Source organism: Mobula hypostoma, chromosome 6 (assembly GCF_963921235.1).
Source record: "Mobula hypostoma chromosome 6, sMobHyp1.1, whole genome shotgun sequence".
Classification (NCBI taxonomy): domain Eukaryota; kingdom Metazoa; phylum Chordata; class Chondrichthyes; order Myliobatiformes; family Myliobatidae; genus Mobula; species Mobula hypostoma.
In genome coordinates this window covers 154963610-154985807 of record NC_086102.1, presented here as the reverse complement: position 1 = coordinate 154985807, position 22198 = coordinate 154963610, and the positions used below count along the sequence as shown (strand labels likewise).

General features: G+C 39.0%; 1 protein-coding gene across 7 annotated transcripts in view; it reads right to left on the bottom strand.

The window, feature by feature from the left end:
- LOC134348518 (calcitonin gene-related peptide type 1 receptor-like) overlaps positions 1–22198 on the bottom strand; it is a 98455-nt gene that overhangs the window by 52150 nt on the left and 24107 nt on the right. For 3 of the 7 annotated variants that reach the window (XM_063052018.1, XM_063052021.1, XM_063052019.1), the window contains exon 2: positions 13242–13323. The exons of the other annotated variants lie outside the window; for them this stretch is intronic. The gene's annotated coding sequence lies outside the window, so the exon portion shown is untranslated. The remainder of the gene's footprint in view (positions 1–13241; positions 13324–22198) is intronic. 7 annotated transcript variants of the gene reach the window in all.

Below are 22198 nucleotides of genomic sequence, written 5' to 3'. Positions count from 1 at the left end.
ACAGCCTATTTTATCATGTGCCTCCATGTACCCCAAGATCGCATCCTTTATGATTGACTGCAATATGTTCCCAGCCTCTGAGGGTAGACTAACTGACCTATAATTTTTGTTCTTCTACCTCACCCTCTTCTTGAAGAGTGGAGTGAAATCTGCAATTTTCCAGTCCTCCAGAACCATGCCAAAATCCATTGATTCTTGAAAGATCATTACTAATGCCTCCACAATCTCTTCTGCCACGTCTTTGAAAACCCTGGTCCAGGTGGCTTATCTACCTTCAGACCTTTCATTTTCCCAAGAATCTTCTCCCTAGTAATGACAACTTCACCCACTTCTACCCCCTGCCATCCTTGAACTTCCGGCATACTGCCAATGTCTTCCATAGGAAGACTGCTGAAAAATACTTATTCAGTGCATCCACCATTTCCTTGTCTATTACTTCCTCTTCACCCTCCACCATCATTTTCCAGCAGTTTGACATCCACTCTCACCTCTCTTTTACATTTTATATATCTGAAGAAACTTTTTGTATCTTCTTTAGTGTTATTAGCTCGCTTACCTTTGTATTCAATCTTTTCCTTCTTTATGAGTTTTTATTTACCTTCCATCGGTTTTTAAAAGCTTCCCAATTCCCTAAATTCCAACCAGTTTTCATTCTGTTATATGCATTCTCATCGGTTTTTATGTTGGCTTTGACTTCTCTAGTCAACCATGGTTGTGTCATCCTGCCTTAGCATATTTCTTCTTTGAACCGAATCTATCCTGTGTCTTCCAGATTGCTCCCAGAAGTTCCAGCCGTCAACCCTGCTAGTGTCCCCTTCCAATCAATTTTGGCCAGCTCCTCTCTCGTGCCTCTGTAATTCCCTTTACTCCATGGTAATACTGATACATCTGAATTTAGCTTCTTCTCAAACTGCATGGAGAAGCCTATCATATTATGATCACTCTCTCCTAAAGGTTCCTTTACCTTAAGCTCACTGGTCAATTCCAGTTCCTTGCACAAAACCCAGTCGAATACAGTTGATCCCCTAGTGGGCTCAACCATGAGCTGCTCCAAAAAGCCATCTACGAATTCCACCTGTTGGGATCCTGTACCAACCTAATTTTCCCAAACTGCTTATTGAAATCGTCCATGACTATCATCACATTCCCCTTTTCATATGCATTTTCTATCTCCTCTTGTAATTTGTAGACCACATCTTCACTACAGTTTCGAGGTCTGTATATAACTCACATTGGGGTCTTTTTACCCTTGCAGTTTCTTAGCCCCACCCACAACGATTTTACACCTTCTGATCCTATGACACCCCCTTTTTCTACCTGCCTGTCCTTTCGATACAAAGTGTATCCTTGGATATTAAACTTACCACTATAATCTTCTTTCAGTGATGCGCACAAAGTCATACACTCAAATTTATAACTGCTATATGTTCATCTGCCTTATTATATATAGTGCATGGATTCAAATATAATATCTTCAGTCCTGCATTCATCACTCATTTTGATTTTGTCTGCCTTTTACACTGCATCTCATCTTGTTAACTGCAATTTTGCCTCTCCTTGCTAGCAATCTCACTACAAAATACCTCTGTTTGTAAACCAACTACCCCATCCTCAGTCCTCTCAGTCCAGTTCCCATCCCACTGCCAGATTAGTTTAAACCCTCCTGAACAGCTCCAGCAAACTTGCTTGCAAGGATATTTGGTCCCCCTCAGGTTCAGGTGTAAACCCTCCATTTTGTACAAGTCGTACTTTCCCCAGAAGAGACCTCAATGAACCACAAATCTGAAGCCCAGACCCCTGCACCAGTTCCTCAGCCACAGATTCATCTGCCAATTTATCCTATTCTTACCATTACCGGCGTGTGGCACAGGCAGTAATCCAGATATTACTACCCTGGAAGTCCTGCTTTTCAATTTTCTACCTACTATAGCTCCCTAAAATCTCTCTTCATGACATCCTCGCCTTTCCTACTTATGTCATTGGTGTCAATATGTGCCAAGACTTCTGGCTGCTCACCTTCTCCCTTTAGAATGCTGTGGACCCAATCTGAGACATACCTGACCATTGTACCTGGGAGGCAACATACCATCTGGGTGTCTCTATCACATCCACAGAATCCCATCTCTATTCTTCAAACAATGGAATCTCATATCACTACTGGCAGTTCTCTTCCCCTCTCTTTTCTTCTGAGCCACAGCATCAGACTCAGTGCCAGAGACCTGGTTGCTGTAGGTCCTTCCATTGTGGATTGTCTCCTGTCGAGAATACCTTAAGTGGTACACTTATTATTGAGGGAAATGGCCACAGAGGTACTCTGCACTGCCTGCCATTTCCCTTCCTTCTCTTGACAATCACCCAGTTACCTGCCTCTTGAAACCTAAGGGTGACTACCACCCTGTAACTCCTATCTTTAGCATCCTCAGTCTTTTGTGTGAGCCAAAGGTCATTGAGCTGTAGCTCCAATTCCTTAACACAATCTGTGAGCGGTTGCAGCTCGGTGCCCTGATGCAGGTGTGTTTAGCTGGGAGACTGGAGGTCTCCCAGAATTTCCGCATTTCACGCACGGAACAAAACACAGCCTCTGGAGTCATTCTCACTGCAGTAACTGTGCCCTAACAGATGAGGAACGTAAAATAAAGAGGAAGAAGAAACTTACCAGATAATTAACCTTGACCAAGCCTGACAAGCCAAGGCCAAGGCAACACTGATCCACCCACACAATAGTTGCTCTGCTTGCCTCTGCCTTATTTTTATTCACCCTTTCTAATGAATCAGATTCACTGATTGGGTGCAGTCCAACTCCAAAAACTGCTGCAAATTGCCGCCTTTTTAAAAATTTCAGCCGCAGAGGCTAAATGAAATCGTTGCTTCTTCTCGTGCTCCCGCTCACTGATTGGGTGCAGTCCAACTCTGAAATGACATCATCATGTACGTGTATTGATGATGTAAGCAGCAGTGGAGTGAGTTCTTTGCTGGGAAACGGTTGACTTAAGCAAACATTCTTGCTCAAAACTCCTGGGTCCTGCAAACTTCAGCAGAGCTCTGTCACGATCAGCAATTCGTGACGAGGATCATGAAAGTTAAAAAGATAAGTGCCTGGAAAATAAAGTGGAATTACAGCACTGAATTACTTAACTCAGTATGGGAATTCTATGCAGGTTCTTTTGGGTCTGTTCAAAACTATTTTCCCAGTGAATACCAACAATTATTCCTAAAGCTACACCGACTGACGAAAGCAGAATTAAGCAAAGAACACAATGCAAGTCTGTATCTGTAAGAGGAACTAAGAGGGTAAATGTAAATGCACATGTAAATGTAAATGTAATGGCTTGCATGCTGCACCATTGTTTTAGTGGAAAGTGAAGATCATAGCAGCTCCAATAAAAGATTTAATGGGTAGGCTGGGTGTATGAGCCATTATATACTACAGGCAGGGAAGAGACATGTTTCTCACAGCCAATAATATCTTTGACTTAGAATGCAGTCATGAGTGGGGGAGTTGGAGAAGAAAACAATATTGTTAATAGAAATCAATCCCAATGTGTGTGGTACATTCATTAATTTCGTAGCTCCTTGGGAAGTTTGATTGTGGAAACACTCCAAAACAATCCGAACTGTTTGAGATCACAGAGCGCTATAAATATGACTCATGCGATCAAAACCAAGGAGAGTCAGTCAGTGATGACCTGCGAACCAGGCACCAAAAGTGCAACTTGCTAACTTCACTGACAACACAAAGCTGGAAAGTAAGTTGTGGGAGGAATATAAAATACAAAGGGATATAGAAAGGTATCATGAGTGCACAATGATCCATTAAATTAAGGACCGCGTGGGAAAACATGAAATTCTCTATTTGGCAGGAAATACGAAAATCATTTTATGGTTGCATAGATCTGAGATGCAGAGGGATCTGGTTAACTGACTGCATGATTCATAAAAAGCTAGTATGAAGGTAGACAAGTAAATAAGATACCTAGTGGAATGCTATCACTTACTGTTAGGGGAAATGAATGCATTCTTAGATAAATTAACAGAAGGATCCAATATACCATTTTCATTACTTCAGTAGAGAATACCACTTAGAACTATGAAGCCTCTGCAAATCCCAAACAGAATAAAGTTGGTAATGAAATTCATATTGCTGTTCTTATTGCGAATGAGGGAGGTTACTCTTCAGTTGTACAGACCATTGGTGAGACCATATCTGGAGTACATTATGCAGTATTTGTTTTCTTATTTAAAGAATGATGTGCTGGCCAGGGGTGTAGTGGCATTTGTACCAGACGTCACGGCAACCGGTTCCAGGTTCGAATCTGGCCAGCTTCATGCATACTTACCATCCCTGCTGGGTTGAGCGTTAAGCTAGCAACTCGGCCTCGTAAGAAACAGACAAATGCTAGAGGAATGTCATGGTTGCCACCTGATGTGCCATGAAGCACGGATCAGAACAAAAACAATGAAGGAATGATGTTAATACATTGGAAGATTGACTGGACTAAAATGTGGGTGGTGGGCTCACTAACAAAGAGAGTTTGGACAGGCAAGGTTTCTATGCAGCAGAACTCAACTCAACTGAAACATGCAAGATCCTAAGAGGCCATTTCAGATAGATAGGGAGGGAATGATTCCTCTTGTGGTTGAATCTAGAACCAGAGTCACTCTTTGAAATAAATAGAGATCATAGAACAGGACAACATTGCACAGGCCATTCAGCCCACAAAATTGCTTTGATCTTGATACCTATTTATGCTAAATGTCTTCTTCCTGTGTTTCATCCACACCCCAATACCTTTCATCTTCATGTGTTTGTCTAAAAGTCTCTTAACTCCACCAAATTGCCTGCTTCCACTACTACCTCTGGTAACTCATTCCACATATCTACCACTCCGCATAAAAGAATTTTTTCCCATGTCACCTTTAATCTACTCCCCCCACCCCCGACCGACCTTAAAGCATGTTTACCCTGGGGAAAATACTACTGGAAGTTTGAGAAATTGATTTTCATGCTTGCAGGTTGGAGGCTGCCCAGACGGAATATAATGTGTTTTTCCTCCATCCTGAGCGTGGCCTTATTGCGACAGTAGAGGAGGCCATAGATTGACATATCAGAAAGGGAACAGGAAGTGGAATTAAGATGGGTGGCCACTGGGAGATCCCGCTTCTTCTGGCAGATGGAGCATAGGTGCTCTTCAAAATGGTCTCCCAATCTACGTTAGGTCTGTGTCTTGCCCTAGGCCTCTGGTTACCTCTATTAGCATGAAGGAAGCCCATTGAGCTGGTGACTCCTTAACCAAGATACCTTCAGATTAAGCACATTTCTTGGCACAACAAGATTAAGCACAACAGCACCTCTTTCACCTCAGATGGTTGAAGAAGTTTGGTATGGGCCCCCAAATCCTAAGAACTTTCTACAGGGGCATAATTGAGAGCATCCTGACTGGCTGCATCACTGCCTGGTATGGGAACTGTACCTCCTTCAATCGCAGGACTCTGCAGAGAGTGGTGCAGACAGCCCAGCACATCTGTAGATGTGATCTTCCCATTATTCAGGACATTTACAAAGACAGGTGTGTAATAAGGGCCTGAAGGATCCTTGGGGACCCGAGTCACCCCAACCACAAACTGTTCCAGCTGCTACCATCTGGGAAACGGTACGGCAGCATAAAAGCCAGAACCAACAGTCTCCAGGACGGCTTCCTCTACCAGGCCATCAGACTGCTTAACTCATGCTGACACAACTGTATTTCTATGTCATATTGACTATCCTGTTGTACATACTATGTACTATAAATTGCTATAAATTGCACATTGCATATTTAGACAGAGACGTAACGTAAAGGTTTTTACTCCTCGTGTATACGAAGGATATAAGTAATAAAGTCAATTCAATTCAATTCACATTTCCACTTAGCCTGGCTCCCGCTCCAGTATGTGTGCTTTCAGGGTCTTAATTGCCGCAAAGTAATTCCTCAAAACAATTTGCATTTCAGAATTCCATCATCAATCAGTCCTAACCAACTCATTCAATCATTTTCAGCCTTCTTGCTTTGTAGTCCCTTAATGTTCTCTGCAAACTTCTCAGACCATTAATAACTCTTTCATGTAACTGCCTCCAGATTTTTGTTAAGGCTATAGGCAAGCTTTGTTTATCTTCACCCTGATGGTGCTTTTAACCCTCTGACTTCAATAGTTAAGACCTACTGAAATAAGAGTCTAGTCCATATCACAATTGAAATTGTACAATTACTTATTCTGAAACTATGCTTCCCAGTTTGAGATCAATCATGAGGGGAAGCACCCTTTACTTCTTTTCTATACACTCCAGAATCCCTATCATTCAATAAGACAATCTTTCTCATAAATTAGTCCATCTTCTTTTCAGGTTTTAACCTTTGCATTCCCAAGAATCAATCCAATGAACCTCTTATGCCCTGTGTCCAAAGCAAACACATGCTCAAATACAGAGACTAAAACCATGGACAGTAAGCCAGGTATGATCTCATTCTGTAAATCTGCATCATAGCTTTCCAATATTAATTTTCCATGCTCTTACAACTAAGGCTAATGATACCATAATCTCCTTACTTCCTTTCTCTACCTGCAACTTTTGAATTCCATGCACTAGGATCCCTCCGTGCCTCAACATTTTGAGATAGAAACATAGAAAACTTACAGCACAATACAGGCTGTTTGACCCACAAAACTGTGCCGAATATGTCCTTACCTTAGAAATTACCTAGGGTTACCCATAGCCCTCTATTTTTCTGAGCTCCATGTACCTATGCAGGAGTCTCTTAAAAGACCCTATCGTATCCGCCTCCACCATCGTTGCCGGCAGCCCATTCCACGCACTCACCACTCTCTGCGTAAAAAAAAACTTACCCCTGACATCTCCTCTGTATCTAATTCCAAGCACCTTAAAACTGTGCCCTTTCGTGCTAGCCATTTCAGCCCTGGGAAAAAGCCTTTGACTATCCACACAATCAATGCCTCTCATCATCTTATACACCGCTATCAGGTCACCTCTCATCCTCCGTCGCTCCAAGGAGAAAAGGCCGAGTTCACTCAACCTACTCTCATAAGTCATGCTTCCCAATCCAAGCAACATCCTTGTAAGTCTCCTCTGCACCCTCTCTATGGTTTCTACATCCTTCCTGGAGTGAGGTGACCAGAAATGAGCACAGTACTCCAAGTGGGGTCTGACCAGGATCTTAATCAATTTAAATAATGACTTTTTAAATTCTTCCTCTAAAATTGATAACCTCACACTTTATTCACTCCAACATTATACTCTATATGACAATTTGAGTCCACTCATGCAACCTATCTATAGCTCTTTGCAGCCTCTTTGTGTGCTCTTCACAAATGTCTACTCCACCTAACCTTGCATTATATCGCAAAAGTGGCAACAGTAGACTTGGCCCCTTCTTCCACTCATTAGAAATTATTGAAAGTTGTTGGGTCCCTGGCATTATGATATTCCACTAGTTTCAGATTGCCAATCCAAAATCCTGACGAAGGGTCTCGGCCCGAAAAGTCAAGTGTACCTCTTCCTAGAGATGCTGCCTGGCCTGCTGCATTCACCAGCAACTTTGATGTGTGTTGCATGACCCATTTATCCCAACTTTGTAAAAACATGGGAAACAGGTAGACTTTATTAAAGTGGTTTTAGACAAGTGTGTCCCCACAAAATCATTCAGAATCTTCTTCAGCTGGAAGCATTGGATGAACCATGAGATCTGCAGTCTGCTGAGGGCCAGATCAGTGGCATTCAGGTCTGGAAACCAAGTAGGGTACTAGAGGTCCAGGTACGCTTTCAGGAAAGCCATCCCAAATGATAAGTGGCAATTACAGACTAAACCTGAAACAATGAAGAATGCTTGACAGCTGTGGTAGGGCTTGCATACTATTACCTCTTCAAAATGAAACCAAGTGACATAGGTAACAAGAAGACTTTGCTCTCAGATGAGCACAATGCCTTCTATACTTGCTTTGTCCATCAAGACATGGCGGAACCTTAACAAACTCCCACAACACCTGATGACCCTGTGATTTCAGTTTCTGAGGCTGACGCAAGAGCATCCTTCAAGAAGGTGTACCCATGGAAAGTATTTTGTCCATTGGGGTACCTGGCTATGTACTAAAGACTGTTCACTGTTGCCTTTAACCTTTCGCTTTGGCAGTCTGAGGTACCCAACTGCTTCAATCGAGCTTCATTTATACCAGTGCCTAAGAAGAATGAAGTAATGTCTCAATGACTATCATCCAGTAGCACTTACATCCACTGTGTTGAAGTGCTTTGAGAGGTCGGTGATGAAACATATCCACTCCTCCCTGAGAAGCAACTTGGACCTGCTCCAATTTGCTAATCGGTGCAACAGGTCCACAGCAGATGCCATCTGACTGGCTCTTCACTCAACCCTGGAGCATCTGAACAGCAAAGATGCATACATCTGCAAGCTCTTCATCGACTATAGCTCAGCATTCAATACCATCAGCCCTTCAAAACTAATCAATTAGCTCCAACATCCCTTTGTGCAATTAGATCCTCGCTTGCAGACCCAGTCACTTCAGATTGGCAACAACATCTCCTACATCAGCACAGATGCACCACAGGTTCTGTGTACTTATCTCCCTGCTCTACTTACTTTATTCTTATGACTGTGAGGTTAAGCATAGCTCCAACACATTACTTAAGTTTCCTCAGTGTATCATTTCAGAGGATCTGCGCTGGGCCCAGCACGTAAGTGCAATTATGAAGAAAGCAGTCCCTCTGCTTCCTCAGAAGTTTGCAAAGATTGGGCATGATAACTAAAATGTTGACAAACTTTAAAGACATGTGATGGAAAGTATATTGCCAGGTTGCATTACGGCCTGGTATGGAAACACCAATGCCTTTGAATGGAAAATCGTACAAGAAATAGTGGATATGGCCTAGTCCATCAAGGGTAAAGCCCTCCCAACATTCGCTCTATTATTTTTTTAAAAACAACTGCACAGACCAACCATTGCTCTGAGCAGGAAATTTTTACACAGCCTGAAACCTACACGCCACTTTAAATGTTTTCTTTTGCAATACCTGTACTATGAATATTTAGAATGAAAACTGAAAAATCACATACTTTTGATTTTATTTATTAATTGAAGCGTACAATGACATACAGTACAAAGAAAATAATTTATGTTTCATATACTTTTTCTCATCTGTCTTTATTACAAATCCAGAGTCTATGAACACTGTCCGGATATATTTCTCATCAAGATGAAAAAATCATCTTAATCCTTATCATCTAAATGTTCCACTTCGAGTCTGTTTCTGGATTTACATTTGATTGAATTCATAAGACTGAATCCACGTTCACAGTCTGCACTAGAAGGCTGAAATGTTCCAACAATGTCAACAAGAAATAACAGTTCTTCAAACTCTTTATTTCTAAGCACATAGTTCAACATATCATTAAACATCTTAATTGAACCAATTCTAACTTTCTCAGAAATAACAAATTTGGAATTAGAATAATGCTGCAATATTTTAGAGGTAACATTTTTGTCATAGTTTGTATTAGTAGCCAAGTATGTTTTTGTCAGTTGTACAACATTCTCTTTTAACAAATTTAAAATTGGTTGTATTTGCAATAGGAAAATGGTCAAAAGCTTGCCATTCTCTTAATTCATCTTCATGTAATCTGTTATCCAAGTAATTACACACATGTTGAATGAATCAAATAATAGGTGCAGTATCAATGTCAGAATTTATAAATGCAAACATCTATGTTTCATTTTTTCCACTCCAGTAAATGGTATTGCTAAGATAAATTGTTCGCTTTTGTTTTTCACACTGTAATGCTTCAATTGTATTCAAACAGCTTTTCTGAAGGAACTTACAGAAAGATGCCAGATCTTCTAAAACATTGTTAAGGACAGTGATTGCTACTCGATATTGTGGATCGGTCAAACTCTTCAGGCAGTGGTTGCTGACTGGATCATAACTTTCATTAACGTGCTCTTTACAATACTGGATCAAATCTTCATAATTTCTTATTAAAGCAGTAACAACAAAATGTCTTGGCAGCCATCTTACTTTGTTTAGTGGTTTAAATGACACAACACCATATTCTGTCATTCTGTAACATTAGCTAATTCTTCTAGTTTTCCTTTTTTAACCAATGACCTGCTGTACATTGCATGCACTGTTCATAGCAGTGTTTCTGTATCCTGCATAATTGATGCTTTTTTCCATGTGTCATCCAATTCCAGGTCTTCTCTGTGTGCAACACAATGTTACTCAGACAGTTGCTTTATTTATAGTCGAAGAATTGCTGCCACACCATTATTCTTTCCGAGATTAACATTTGTCCAGTCTGACATAAATATCACAATTTTTGAATACCAACACCGTTGTTGATATAATTTTTTTTACAGATTCAACAATAGTGATATTGTCATATGTAGTTAGCTTCAAATTACCCGCAAACGTAGCCATAAAGGAAATTTCATTTTCCAGTCAAAACTTAAAATATAGAAAAAACATTTTCTGTACAGAAGTATCGGTAACTTCTTCAGCAATTAGTGTATGGAAAGCAAATTTCCACAATTTTTCCATTAGCTGTTCTGAAGCACAAAGCTGATGCACTCAATAAATTCAAATGCATAGTTCTTGCTGTGCCAGCTCTCTGGTATATTTACATATTCGGCCACGTGCATAAATTTCTTGCATGAAGTGCATAGAAGCATTAATAACAATTGTTAAGATAATGTTATCAATTACGACTTTGACCGTATCAAAGTTAGACATTTTTCACGCATATTGCTTCACTCTTGCTTCACACTCTTTTGAAGTTTAAGTCAACATGCGCAAAATTCCACATTTCCTCTGGTTGTACAATTTGGTAACTACACAAATTCTCTGGTTGTTTTAAGAAACTAACTTCTATTCTTCCTATTTCTTTCCACTGCTGAACAGGCCCTCAAACTTTCAGTTCAGCATAAATAATGCATACAACATCATCAGTATCTTGATATGTAAAATGATCTTTTTTTTGTTTTTGATACGAAGACTGCAGTTCAGAATCTACAAGTTGCAAAAGCCATTCTGTCATAAGTTTTGTACAAGTTTTGGTCTTCACTGCATTTAATTCTTAGACCATAAGAGCTAGGAGTGGAATTAGGCTACTCAGTCCATTGAGTCTGTTCTGCCATTCCATCATGGTTGATTTATTATCCCTCTCAACCCCGTTCTCCTGCCTTCTCCCCGTAACCTTTGACACACTGATTAATCAAGAACCTATCAACCTCAGCCTTAAATATACCGTTATATTCTTCTTCTGCTTTTCTTTCTGATTTGCTTAAGATACTGAAAATGATAATAATTATTTGAGAATACTAAAAATAATCATTTTTGAATAATTCAACAAGTCAAAAACTTTATAATTTTAATAAAATAACCAGTCATGCAAACACTTTTATGGAAAATTATTTTACTTTGTTCTAACAAATTATTAATTTCAATAATCTTATTAGATGGTGATTTTTTTTGACGATTGCTTACCAAAGAAGTCAAAGTACCGAATCATTCTCATCAAACAAATACTCACAACACAAGTAAATTATGTCAGGCAGTCAAATCATAAGAGGCACAATGGGAAAAGTAAAATAGTTTGACTAAACGGCATCCGTGTTCTGCGGGCCGGTGATTTATTAACATAGAGCTACCTAATTCCATTTTCTGTTTATTGTCACAATTTGTAACAATATTGTAACTTAAAAACACTGACAATGTACATAGGTTGAAGCTCAAAAGGTTCTGATACATTTATTATTTAGAATATTTATGGATTATATTCATTCACACAAAATTAATTATATGGTATTCACAATCATTTTAACATATATTTCAAAATTATATTTGCATAATTTTGAAATTATATTAACATTATTTCAAAATTATATTAACATTATATAAAAGAAATTTCCAGCTAGCCAGTGCCAGATGGGGTGATTTGAGTGTCTCAGAAACTGCTTATTTCCTCAGATTTTCAAGCACAACAGTCTCTAGAGTTTACTGATAATGATATGAGAAACAAAACACACCTATTGAGCAGCAGTTCTGTGGTCGAGAATGCCTTGTTAATGAGAGAGGTCAGAGAAGAATGGCCAGACTGGTTCAAGCTGACAGTAACTCGAGTAACCATGTTTTGCAACAGTGGTCTGTGGAAGACCATCTCTGGATGCACAACACGGTGAACCTTGAAGTGGATGGGCTACAGCAGCAGAAGACCACAAACATACACTCGGTGGCCACTTAATCAAGTACAGGAGGTAGTGAGTGTACTTATGCCTTAGCATCAGACAAAGTGACCCAAGTTTTGTACAGTACTGTCCAAACGATTTTGGCACATATATATACCGAGGGTGCCAAAGACTTTTGCACCGTATTGTACTTGTCAATGTGGAGTGGAGAGCAGGTTTGTAAATCTGGTGGGAGCAAAGGACATTGGAAATGGTGAGGGTGGAGCGCTCCAGGAGGGGTGTGCAATAGTTGGCAGGGAAGGAGTGCTGGGACAGGGGTGGTGCAGATGCAGACACACCCAGCCCTGAGACACTAGGCAAGGTCATTTAATTCCAAACAAATGGGTTATTTATCATTACAGAACGTCTCTCTGGTGCTTCCCTCTCCTCAACCATGATTCCCCACTCCCTGCTCCCTTCCCTCTCTCAATCCACAATAGAGAACCGTATCAGATTCAGGTCTATCATCACTCTCATGTCACTAAATTTGTTTTCTTCTTGTGGTAGCTGTACAGTACATAAAATTACTACCGTGCAAAGGTCTTAGGCACCCTAGCTATATATATGTACCTCAAGTCATTTGAACAGTACTATAGGTAAATGCCCACAGTTTGATACTGAACTTCCAGTATTTCTCAAGGTAAGTTTGTATGAATCAGTACGTTTTAAACTTACTGGTTAATCTTCAAGTGTCATATTCTGACTGCTGTTCACAACATGCATATCTGTAGAGTCCTGATGAAGAATTGGATCTTACTAAGAATCTACAAAATTCATGCTGGGAAATTTGCCCAATTCTAGAATATTCTAGATAAACAAGAATGGAATTCTGAATTCAGCTAAAGCAAGTTCAAGGGAACAGCTGTGTGGGCTATGGCACTATGGTAGTAAAGTCCAGGATTCATGTTTTTTCAGCTACATAACATATGCAATTTAATATCTTCATCTCTCACCTCATCTAAAATTCCAATCTTCTATGATTCTTGTTCCTATTCTCCAAAACAATAGGCATTTGTCTCCACGATGTCTGTTGTTCTAGAGAACAGAAACATGTCAAAATTACTTCTTCAGCTAGACTTCCACACATACTTCAAACCTTTACTTTCTGGACTCTACATCAATTTCCTTGTATCTATTTGTGAAGCACCAACTGCTACTCCTTTACGAGAAGGGTGCAAGACAACTTACTCGCTTCAGATACAGGTTGTGTACCCACTATCCGAAATGATTAAGGCTGGAAGTGTTTCAGATTTCAGGTTTCTGATGTTTTTCAGATCTTGGAATATATAATGAGAAAGCTTGGGATCGTCATCATTTCTGACTCTGAATTTATGTGCTACTGGTAAACAGTCTTCATCTTACACTTGTTCATCACACATATGCACTTAACAGTAAAAATTATTGCATACCATTAATATAATAAAAACATTCTGTGTGCAGGGTAATAAAAGCAGCACAGCAGCACAGCAGCATCGGGAGAAAACCTGAATCAGCTGTTGGACAACAACAACAAAGAAAGGCAGGCCTTCATTCTCCATTTACAATGCCATGTTTTCATTAAAAGGTTACAGTACATTGTATTTGTATTCTATTAGGACTATGTAAAATATAAAAACAATCAGCATCGTAAACTTATTCTGGTGTTAGATTTTCATCAGCAATAATCTTGGCAACCTCATCAACAAATTTCTTTGCTGCTTCATGATCAGCAGAGGCTTTATCACCACAAATATTTAAAAATTTAATGCCATGCCTTTTTTAATTTCTGAAAGCAGCCTACAAATAACCACAATTATCTTCAATTTTCTGTTCATTGTGATAGATCTTTGCTTGTTCTATGATCAGCATACCATTAAGAAGCATATGGTCACTCGAACACTGACAAATCCACTCTTTCAATACACGATTGAGATCTTCATTTTTTGCTTGATGCAGTGTTTTTATATTTTTCATTAACTTCTGTTTATTACATATGTGAGGTCACTTCTCAGAACTGTCTGTCGTGCGCAGAGACCTGTGCGTTGCCTGGGAATATTCCCAGTGTCTTGTGAAATCTTCCATTTGTGATGTCATGTCAGTGCTCAAAAATAAACTTCTGATTTCAAAGGCTTTTGGACTTTGGAATTGTGGATAAGGAGTACTCAACCTGTATAAAGTATTTTTTTCAAAACCATATTACTTCTTACACACATTATGTTGCCAAAAGGAAGTTCTGACTGTGAATAAACAGAGCATTTGAATAAAAACACTGTTTACATGCTTGATCGTTTCATCCAAAATGTTGTTTACCTGAATTCAAATGATGCATTCAGAAGCACAAGTTCTACATCAGTTGGATCTAATAGCTGGTAAACAGGCTATTGTTCACACGCATGGTTTAGTGTTATTCAAACTCATCAGTGCTTAGCATTTTTGCACTTGAAATGGAGATTGAAATCTAAGTCAAATAAAATAATGGCTCTGAAATACAGTTAACTGGGGCACATCTGGACCTGTACATTTTGGCCCAATTAAGGGGCTGCCCCAATCAGCTGAAGTTTCATGGAAATAGTTTAAAGGTGTAAAAAAAAATCAAACTGCCATTTAACTGAGTAACAAATGATGTAACTAAATTAAATGTAGAACAAATGAGCACACTGTCAATACGACTACAGTACTATCAGACTGTGTATTAGTTCCTAATAGTTATCGGCGCAGGATGCAGTGTTCTTTTCATTGACTATTGAGAAAAATCAGCTCAAGTGACTGGTATAGATAATGGACTGTCTTCATACAATGCTATTGATGATTGCTTTTCATTGTAACATTCAAGATGATTTTTTATACCTTCAAATTCTTCGTAGTTTCTAACTTTTTGAAGTAATGAAATTATTTCATTTCTACTCCTGGCTGTTTCTGGCATCTCCAAGCCCGAACACTTGAAACCACAGTGAGCAAAACAGTTCTGGATTGTCTTACTGCTTATTTCTCACCATCAGTCAGTGTCAAAAATCATTCCTTTTTGAATACAAGCACACACAACTGACGCTGTTTAAAATCTGCTCGGTCTAAGCACAGTGTAGTATCCAGTGGCCACACAAATACACGTGTCTAACACTAGTTAGAAACTGTCTGGCAACAGTCTGCTGCCCCAATTAAGCAGCATAGTGTCCCTTAAGGTTGTTATAGCCAGGAATGGTAGTAGGGGACAAGCACCCGCTACCCACTAAATGCTCCCAATGACATGTGATTCAAATAGCCTCTGACAACCAAGTCCACCTCCTGGCCTTTAGGTGTGGCTTAACTACTAAGGTCGGCGGAAACATTCCAACTGACAGGAGAAGGTGTAAAGGCAGGCTACTGACGCCTTAAAATCAGTTGCTTTGGGCAGGTGGGGCTTGTCAGCCATGTTGAGCAGCTTCTGCAGGAGAAGGAAAACCCTGATCTCAACATCCCCTGCTTTGCGGCTCTACCCACTCATGGAGAATGCTCATGAGTGAACCCCAAGGGAAAAATCAGGAGTTGGATTCCCTCGGGCTCGTTGAGTTCAATGCTGACTGGCAACTCCTGCGATGCTGCTGGTGCCAAACTATGTCGGTCTCTGCCGTTCCTTTGGACTCATCAGATGTGTGGGGAGGGTGTGTTTGCCACGTGAGCAACAGCTTGCTCTCCATATTGTACTATCCCAGCTTGCATATCTAGACAGCTAGGATGGTCACACCTGACCACCAGAGGCCTCATCAGGGTCCCAAATAAGTCGAGGGACTCTCGGCTATTTTCTAATGAGTTTTTGTTCTTCCAGAGTTGTCCCAAATAAGCAGTTGCCCTAACCAACCAGAATCTACTGTATATCATTCTATCATCTGCCCTGGATCAAAATTAGAACCAAATGGGTTTTTATGAAAATCTAACATTGCATTGCAATTGTATAAAGAAATAAGTTTTTGAAGTCAGTATAGCAAAGCAAAAATATAATAAAAAAGATAAATAAGTACAAAATGAAACCAGAATGCTGCAGACAAAAAATCCTAAATAAAAATTGGAAATACTGGAAGTGTTCAGCAGGTTCACAGGTCATAATTCAGAGTCAAGAATACATAACCTATGGTCATCGCTGACTTCTTATCTTGGCCAATTCAAACAGTGACAGCTTGTGGTAGAGGGCTGAAGCCTGGCATGACAAAACAGCCTTCCACATGGTGATGTGATCATGTAGTTGGGGACTGAGAAGAGGTAGGACAAGTCCTATCCATCATAAAAATGGGATACTTTTTGGCAGCAGGCTAAGCTTTGCTCCCTCACTTACCCAAAAGCATAATGGACTGAATATTTCTGCTAATTAAATACATAAATATCATTTAATTTCTAGCAATTTTAAAATAAAACCAAAATCCAAAAAATGCTTAAAATACTTACATATTCAAATAATTTTAAAATACCATAAATTCAAATACTTTTCTCAGTCCCTTGTCTCATTGGCCTCATTGAAGTCGATGGAGAAGCTACCAATGTGCTCGGTAAAACCTGATGCAGAAACTTCTTGCAGATTCCCCTCAGCAATTTCCCATTGCATAGTGAACTCCATAGTGCCTGACACTAGTTAGAGCAATCACAGAAAATGGCTGACTGTAATTTAGAGTTGTCTGTTTTCATGTGTGAGGTCACAAAGTCACTGGCAAATGAGAAATGCTGACAATTTTGTGAACACATCCTCACCGAATTCTGTTTAAGAGTCATCAGATTCACCATCTTTGCTTCTCTAATGCTTGGCCTGCTGGTTGAATTTACTGGTTATTTTATGAAAATTGGTCACTCAACTGACTGTTTTAATTTTAATGCAACCTCAGTTTTCACAATAGAGAAAATGTTCATCTTCACATTTTTTGATTCTTTCCCATGAAATGCTTGGTATTTTCTGTTAGTTAAAAATAAATATAACTAGCAATTAAATGTGCAATATCAGGTGGGTGAAACATATTGCACAACATTTTTTTGAAAGATTCCCTGCATTGGATTAGTGTTCTTACAATATTAACCTCCAGCTACTGTGATGAGGCAACAAGTTAATTAGCATTGGATTGGAAAATCAGCTTTGAACTAGAAGCCCTCAATTATTTTTTTCAGCTCCAATTTCAAAGAAACCATCTAAATTCCATTATTTAGTTATCATGAAAGTTCTTGAAGATAGCATGATTTTAATTTATGATTGTCTCAGTATGGATTTGGATATCACATAGATTTGGATATCATTTGGATCTTAGACCCCAATGGGTATTGATCTTCAACAGATTTTTTTTTCCGAATGATAAACATGTTAACCTCCTCTGTTGCATAAATCTAACAATTTTCATTCACATGAAGTGAATCTCACTCAGTTTGGCTGAAATACTTATGGTCTCTCAGTGCAACATGTAGAAATACTCTCATTTCCGCAAAACTGGAATGATTTTCATGGGTATGTCATGGAACAGTAGCTAAGAAATTGTTGGAAAGACAATGTCAAGGCGATCTGGTATAGATAGCGATTTGATGAAGAAAATGGAAAATTTATCAATTGCTGTTTAACGTCATCCCGAGGAACTTTACAGACAATGGAACACATTTAGAAATGTTGTTTTGTGGGAAATGGGGCAGTCAATCTGATCTCAATATAAACCAATAAACAAACATTGATAACAAATTTTTTTGAAAGTGTTGCTTCCTCAGGTGTTTTTTTTTGTTTATTATAGACCATTTGAAGCTGAACACAAATATAATTTCAGACTATTTGTATCACGTAGGGATTTGGAGAAACAAGAAATTAACTTTTATTGAATATAATGTGTTTAATTGCATAATGGTGCTGATGCTTTGCAATAGTTCAACTTAGCTTAAAATGCTTATTAGATGATTTTCATTCAGGCTCAGTTTTGGAGGCTTCTCACTTAAGTGTCCAACAATAATCAGCCAGCATTGATTCCAGTTGCCCTGATATTGTTTCTCCATGACCACAATGCCCTGGTGAAACCTTTCACCATGCTTGTCACTGACAGCACCAAGATTTGCAGGGAAGATGTCTAAATGGGAATGCAGAAAATTAACCTTTAGTGACATGTGGTACTTCATGGTTGTATGTTTGAAGCATGTTGTCAACCAGCTGCACATAGTTTGGTGCTCTGTAGTTGTCAAGAAAATTTGCAACAACATTCTTGAATGACTTCCATGTGATTTTCTCCGGTCCCTCTAGAAGTTCTTTGAATTGCCTGTCGTTGATGACCTGTTTGATTTGTGGTCCAACAAAAATGCTTTCCTTAATTTTGGCTTGAATTATGAATTGAAATAACAAGTATAGGCAATTTCATAAAAATGGTGTGTGATAGGAAAATTCGGTTGTGATTTTCATGATAAACAGCCCAAAATCTATAAGATGCTCCCAGAAGTATTCAAGAAGCAAAATCATAGTTGTCCAGCGTAATGAGTGATGAGGAAATACTGTATAGAAAATTTTTAGTAACTTCCTTGCTCTTCTTCCATACAGAGCCATAGAAGCCATTTAGGCAATGTGCAAGAGTAAATGGGCATGTCATTAAAAGACTATGGCAGTGCAGTACCTCCTTGATATCACAATGAATTGGCAGCCATGATGACAGAACCAGCAAGGCTAGTTCAGGACTGAAGGCACCAGGATAAATGTGCTTATGCAACAAACAAGAAAATTCAGCAGTAGTAGTAGTTTCGTATTTTGCCATCTTGATTGCCTTTCTAACTTACAAATTATTGTCACATGGGTAACAATAAATATCACTTCACAGAACACGATCAAACAGTTTATATTTCTTAAAACAGAGCAGCTGGCTTAATATCTGTATATTTTTTCTGCCCTTATGTCTTTCCCGAGTAACCACAGATTGCATCTGGTGAAAGTTTAACATTTAAGGTTTTGGTTAATTTGAGAAGAATCATTACCAGATGGAAGTAAAAAGAATCATATGATAACATTTAATAGGAAGAGATTTCAGAGTTTCCAACACATGAAGATTCTGAGTCTGTCAGCAACAGTTACTGTGTTTTTTCCTATACCATTATTAAATTCAGATCACTGTGGGTATTAAGTTAGTATGACACTTCTACTGTATGCATTAATTGTATTATTTCAATCCAAGCTAGATTGTCAGGTTGCTTTTAATTGCTTGTGGATAATGAGTGAGCTATACATTAATTCAAAAATTAGATGACGGTTCAAGCTTTGAAGAGCAAGTCTTAGATGGCTTGAAAACAAATACACCAAACACAGCATTATATTTCCATGACTGCTTTGCATATTTTAAGGTCGTTCAAATAGTCTGAAATGCTTGCTAGTAAAAATATAACATTTTCTTAATAATCTTTGTAAGTTGATTGAACATTGATAATATTCAGACTCTCAGTTTATTAAATTTAAGAGAAATTAAGTGTTTAATATTAATGAAAATCCACTTTATTAATGTTGTCTTTCTTACCAATTTCGATAAGTTAATTCTGTCCATTCAATAAAAAAAGCTTATTCTCATTAATTAGTTTTCCTCAGTGTATTAGCTTATTATTATTTGGCCTGCTAAGCATTCATTGATGAGTTTGATAATACGGATACAAGCATAACCTTCTATTCACAATCTAGTTAAATATGAGTCAACTGTTGTCTACTATATGTGTTTCCAAAGGTGCATATTCCATTGAACCATAAACCCAAGTATCCACAGCAGAATACTGTGTCCTGTATTAATAAGGCTGCTGTTATATTCTAGGAATCTGGCATTACTGCGTTCTGCAATATGTTAAAACAATGTTTCACATCATTTAGCAGCTGGGGAAAAACAGATCCCACTGACATCTGCAAGTCAGTGAATATGTAATAGCTGCAAACAGACAAATTAAGTTTAAGTATTCCCTGATGGTCGATAGGATTGCAGTCATTCTCCCTGGTGTAAAACTACCCCTGAATTATCTCACACCACTTGGCTATCTGGTTGTATTAGCCTCACTATCAAGTCGCAATGCGCAGTTTGTATTGACATCAAACGTATCAATGCTGGATATACAGTCGTGCCTGAGTCGTTGACGAGTTTACATTCTTGTGTCATTAGCATTTGGAGTCAACATACTGGTATCGTTATCTCAAATAACATCATGAAGAATATGCCGTTCCAAACAGAATGATATTTGTAATGAAAGACTGGATTTATGTTGCAGTTCTTTTCTCATTACAAAGTACAGCAGTTATGCTTCAATTAAATAGAGCAATGGTGAGGGATCTTGACAAGGAGGATATAGAGAAGGTATTTTCTCCTTAAAGGGAAATTAAAAAAAGGAGAAGGATGATAGAGGGGGTCTATTTGTGACTGGAAGCCTACAATCAGCAGTGTAACACCTGGACCGGTGCTGGGAACCTTGCTGCTTGCTACTTACATTAACAACTTACATGAGCGTGGAGCAGTTACTGATGACATGGGAATTGGTGATGTTGGTGACAGTGAGGAGAGAAAGCTTAGGCTATGGATTAGTCAGCGGCAAATTGAGTACAGTCAAAGCAAATAGAATTTAACCCTGTAAGAGTGAGGGCTATATTTTGGGAGTATCATTTATGGGTGGCGCCTATCCCTTAAATGATAAAACCCTACAGTGTATTGTGGGAAAAAGGTACCGTGGTGTACAAGTCAAAGATCCATTAGGTGGCAGTGCAGGTAGACAGTCTGATGAAGAAGATATAAAGGATACTTGTCTTCATTAACTGGGACATAAAATAAAGTATGAAGTGGACTTGCTAGAACTTCATAGAATATTGGTTGAACCATAACACTCCAGGAAGGATGTGATTGTACTGGAGAGGGTGCAGAGGTGGTTCACCAGGATGTTGTTGACTTGGATGGAATAGTTTAGTTATGATGAGAGATTGAGAGTGTGTGTTTGTTTTCCTTTGAGCAGAAGAAGTCTGAGGGATGGGGGTTGTGGGGTTTACCTGATACAGACAGGCAAAATTATGAATAGGGTAGGTAGAAATATTTCCTGTGACAGAGGTGTCTAGGACCAGACAGCTTTGGTTTAAGGTGAGTAATAAGATGTTTAGAGGAAGGATTTTGACTGAGAGGCCTGTTTTGGTTTCTGTTCTGTATGACTTCATGACTCCATAATAATTGGCCAGCTTAAAAAAATAAGGCATTGCTGAACAAAGGTAGAGAGTAAGTTCTTTGTCCTTCTACAAGCCCACGCCTGATTCTAAATCGTGCACTTGCAGAATCCTTCTTGGATTTGGCAGAACTACACTTACTATAGATTAAAGAGAGCGATTAGATAACCTTTGTCACATGTACATTGAAATATACCATGAAATTTGCCATTTGTGTCAAATCAAATCAGGGAGGATTGTGTGCCCATAACTCACTAATCCTAACTGTAAGTCTTTGGAATGCGAGGGGAAACCGGAGCACTCAGAGGAGACCCACGCAGTCACAGGGAGAACGTACAAACTCCTTACAAACAGTGGCAGGAATTGATCCCCAATCAGTGATTGCTGGTACTGTAAAGCCATCTGCTAACTGCTTTATTGCTTTACCCTGCTGTGATAAAGTCATTTGCAGTTATATAGACCATACACAGCACTGGAGCTACTAGTCATAATCACTGATAATTTAAATTTTGATTTCAGGGACCTGGAGGCTGATGATGGATAACATGAAAACAGCAGTCTGAATCAGGCAATGTGAAAAAGGCAACAATAAAAGCATAAAACACTGGAACCACCCAGCAGCTAGGGCAGATTCTGTGGAAAGTGATACAGTTAATGTTTCAAGACAGAGACCTTTCATCAGAACTGAAAAAGAGAGATGCAAAAAGAAACTGTTATGTTGAGGAGAGGGCAGAAGGGATTGATAGAACAAAGGGAATATCTGTGATAGGTTGTGACCAAGTCAAATGA